This window comes from Vitis riparia, chromosome 18, assembly GCF_004353265.1.
Source record: "Vitis riparia cultivar Riparia Gloire de Montpellier isolate 1030 chromosome 18, EGFV_Vit.rip_1.0, whole genome shotgun sequence".
Taxonomy (NCBI): domain Eukaryota; kingdom Viridiplantae; phylum Streptophyta; class Magnoliopsida; order Vitales; family Vitaceae; genus Vitis; species Vitis riparia.
In genome coordinates this window covers 35,523,576-35,528,476 of record NC_048448.1, presented here as the reverse complement: position 1 = coordinate 35,528,476, position 4,901 = coordinate 35,523,576, and the positions used below count along the sequence as shown (strand labels likewise).

At 30.6% G+C, this 4,901-nt stretch overlaps 1 pseudogene; it reads left to right on the top strand.

Moving 5' to 3' along the window:
- Positions 1 to 381: 381 nt before the first annotated feature.
- LOC117907504 lies at positions 382 to 1,790 on the top strand (annotated as a pseudogene).
- Positions 1,791 to 4,901: the final 3,111 nt, after the last annotated feature.

The window sequence follows — 4,901 nt, the reverse complement described above, 5'->3', positions numbered from 1 at the left end:
TCTTTGATGTCTTGTGTTAGCGCTCGAGAAGTGATCCGGGTACGCATCCTAACTCTTCTTTATTGTGATCTTATCTTGTTTAGCATGCAATTTTTTTCGAAATCACCCTAGCTTACTTAGGTATCTACAATCAATCAATTAATTGCCACATTACCCTTAACTTAGTCAGTAGAGACCTTTTTAGGTCTTAGAGGGGTGCTACCTCCTAGAGGTACCTTCCCAATAAGTAACCTGATCCCTGGACCTAGACTCAGGTTTCCCAAAGACATGCTTTTTTCCAAAACTATGGAATCACTTTTTAGGGTTTTTCTTTCTTGTTTTATTTTCCCTTTAAAATAAAAATAAAATAGGTGGCGACTCCAACTTTTCTAAAATTAATTTTTCATAAATAAAAAGCGAGTCTCGCCGATCGAGTGGGGACGCACGTGAAAAATGCGGGTCCACACCTATATATACTGAAGATTCCAAGCTATTATTCATATATACTTACCGATTAAGTGCTTGAGTGAGGTACAGTTCTTGTTACCAGCAACATGTCTACTGATCACTCAGCCCCAAATGCTCATCCAGAGACTCATCGCCGGACTGCAAATTATCACCCTAGCTAGCCTTTGGGGCAATAGTTTCATCATGACCAACACTCCTGATGATGAGGTGATTTTGTGATATATGCCGTTTGCATAAAAAGATCTTAACCATCCAAAGATTTTCTTAATCTTTGTTCTTGCAATTTATCGGCACAGATGACTCTGGTCCGTGAAGAGCAGCAGTTGGGAGATCTGAAGCAGGAAGTGAGAAGAGAGCTAATAGCTGCAGCTAGCAACGATTCACAACAGCTCAAGTTCATCGATGCAGTTCAACGGCTTGAGGTGGCATACCACTTTCGGAAGGAGATAGAAGATAACTATCTTGACCTTGATGATATAAGTGATGATCTCTATAGCGTTGCACTTCATTTTCGACTCCTGAGACAACAATGGTACAATATTTCATGTCGTAAGCCTCATGAATATCGAGTATTATTTGGCAAAGCTCACATATGATATTCTATGTTTGGGTGATGATTGCAGAAGTATTCAACAAGTACAAAGATGAAAAGGGAAGGTTCAAAGAATCTTTGATGATGCATGTGGCCTACTAGGCTTGCATGAAGCTGCACATCTCAGGTTGTGGGAAGAAAATATACTAGATGAAGCACTTGCTTTCACCGCCACTCACCTCAAGTGTATGGTAGAACATTTAGAATACCCTCTTGCAGCACAAGTAACTCATGCCCTAGACCGGCCCATTAGAAAAAGCTTGGAGAGGCTAGAGGCAAGGCCCTTAATGTCTATCTACCAAGATATGAAGCTACACATAGTAAAGCTTTACTAAGGTTTGCAAAGTTAGATTTCAACCTACTGCAGTCACTGTATAAGTAAGATCAGCTGAGTAATATCTCGAGGTTAGTTCTCAAATCATTCTTGCACTTAAATTCAAATTAAAAATTTACCAAGTCTTTTATGTGGATTTCTCTTCAAAGCTGCCTTTTTCCAGATATAGAGTGGTGGAAACATACTTTTGGACAGCACCAGAATTCATATGCTAGAAGAATACAGACCAAAGTAGTTGCTTTGTTGACAACTATAGATGATATCTTTGACGCATATGGCACAGTGGAAGAGCCAGAGCTCTCTATAGATGCAATACAGAGGTTTGATATATGCAAATTTAAATTACCCACAACCAATGAATTGGGTTCCATATTTGAACTTTAAAAAAGAACTGGGAACTTGCTTTTCAGGTGGGATATGAACAGCACACATCTGCTAGAAAACCCTGAATAAAGGCAAAAGCATTGCAAGATGCAATAATCCATATATTGAAGTTGTTTTTCTAAATAAAAGAAAACAACAGAATTATAATAATATTTGTAATATTGGATAATAAATCATAAAGCTTGAAAATACATTTAATTATAAAATATCATTTAATGCAAGGATGCAAAAGAAATTATTGATACTTTTTTTAAAAAAATATATTTATAATTTCATTTATAAGAAAACCAAACATATAAGTAGACATAATTATTGTACAAATATAAGCGTCAGAGGTTAAAAGAATTCTTTTTGTCTAAAACCAAACATAATTATTGTATAAGAAAACCTTGGTAAGTAAGTAAAGGTAATTTTTGTTTAATTAAGATTATATTCTAAAGGTGCTGAAAACAAAGACGAGGCTTGAAATCAAATTTACTTTGCAATGAAACAAATTATGCTTAGTAGACATATGCATGTGTTTGGAAAGGACGAAAGTTAATTTCAGATTTTGCTTTGAAATTAATCCGCCTAACACAGTTGTCTTTTAAACACTTTCAAATCATTAGTGGTACCAAAACTTTAGCGAACCCATCTTCAAATGGCCAATAATGCATGGTGTTAGTTTATATATGTTGAAGGAAATTAGGTAATTGTGGGATATATTAATAGTTTTGGGGTGTTTGGTAAAACTTAATATTTATTTCGAAATTATTGTTATATTAAGTTGTTAACTTAAAACTTATTACTTAATTCTTATTTTAAATATTAAGGTTATTTGATAAAATTAACTTGTAACTTATTCTAAACCATCAAATTAATATATTTATTCTCATAAATTATAATTAGCGTAAAAGAAATTGAGTAACGGGTGGAGATCGTACAGTAACAAAAGAGATTGTGGGGGTAACTATGACAAAGAAGGTAAAAAGATAAAATAAAGATATAAACTGATGAATAAGTTAATTGGTTTTATTTATTACTTAAAGTTGTTTTTTATTTTAAATCATACCATTAAGTAATTTTACTAAATATACTTCATTTACTTAATGAATTAAATTAAGTTATTAAGTCACTTTAAATTATTAAGTTGGTTTACTAAACATCCACTTAGGGGGTGTTTTGATAAAACTTAATACTTATTACTTAATGATTTAAGTTGACTTTAATGTAAAATATAGTTAAGTTGTTGACCTAAAATTTATTATTTAATTCTTACTTTAAATATTAAATTTGTTTGATAAAATTAACTTAAAACTATTCCTAAATTATCAAATTTTGAGATATTTATCCTCATAAATTATAACTAGAGCAAAAAATATTAAATAACAATGGAAGTTGTGGGGTAGCAAAAGAGATCGTGGAATAGCAAAAGAGATCGTGAAGGTCATTAGAACAAATTATGATAAAAAGACAAAATAAAAATATAGATTTAAGATTAAGTTAATTGTTTTTACTTATTATTTAAACTTATTTTTTACTTTAAGTTATGTTATTAAGTTATTTTACTAAATATACTTAATTTATTTAATTACTTAAATTAAATTATTAAGTTACTTTTTAAGTTATTAAGTTGGTTTACTAAACACCCACTTAATATTGAATATAAATATTAAAGGAAATTAGGGAAGCAAAGCAGATGGGCTATAGGTTAATGCATATCAGATCCACATATCAATATATCAAACTTTTACCAAACCCATCTCATGCCAAGCCTATTAGTTGCCACGGTCTTACGATCCAACATCATTCTTATATTTCTCACAAGGATTTCTATTGTTATCAAACAAAAAGTATATAATAAAATATTTTTTATTATAATTAATAGATACTCTGATAATAAAATAAAAAGATAAACTCATTTGTGGAATATAATTAAAAAAAAAAAAAAGGAGAGAAGTGTTAGAGTTTTAAATTATTACTATTATTTTATATTTTTTGAAAAAAAAAAATGTGCACTTTCAAGTTTCGTACCTTCAACCTATTCGAGCTATAATATTTTGAAATAATTTGTTAAAAATGGCGAAATATTCTCTTATTTGTGAATTTATCCTCTTTTATGTTTTTGTTTGCAAAGTAACCCATTTTTAATATAAATCTTCTTAACTATTTCAAGTATTTACATTATGTTATAAAAGAAATGGTTATTTTTACAATAAAATAATAATGACATTTTTGTAAAAATGTGCATTGAAGCTTAGCTTGGAAGCAATGATTGCTCGTGTCCCTTCTCTTTTGTGTTTGTTGTCTTCCGTGCATTAAGATGAAGTGGAAAATTTTAGTGATATGAAATTCAATCCAGTCTGCTATTATTATAGTGCCTTGTTTGCACCTAATGACATCAAAGGATATCGAAGCTTTAGATAGAGCAAAGCTCTTCATTTTGCACCCTAATTAAGATGCTACACTTTGACTCATCTTAATCTTGTTTCCCTTTTTTTTTTTTTTTTCATTTTATTTATTTTTTATTTTGAATCCATCAAAGTAGTAACCCCCTTAGACTACTTTTGTTCTTCGTGTAAACACTAAGAAGAAGGGGGAAAATGAATATTAAGTTTATCGAAATTATGGGTATAGACTAGAAGCATTTTGCCAAAAATCTGAAAATTCAGATGTTGAAAATCATGTCATTTAACTATATTTATCTCATGTATAATTGCTATTCAGGAGAAACATTTGATAGATTTTGGGGTTTATGCAATTTTGAAGGAGGGAAAAGGCTTCCTAATTTACCTCCCTCAATTTTCATTTCTTAGGATTCAAGTGGTAATCTTAAATGGACTTCACCATTTTTTTTTTCACCAACCATTCTTTTACTTCTATACAAATCATGTTATCTCATGTATGGGGCAAATGCAATTTTGTGATTGTCTAACCTCTTAAAAATCAGGAATTGATTTTTTAGGCTCATTTTTACATTTTTAATTCAGCTGATTGACATAAGCTTGATATTTGTTCTTTGAGTGGAAATTCTGATGCTTATAGGAGAGACACTTTACTAATTTTATCTACTAGGTTGAAGGCATTTGCTTTTTCTTCCTGCCAATTTACTAATTATCAAATTCCCTTTCTTTCTGATTGGTTTTTCCCTTTCCTTTCTGTTTT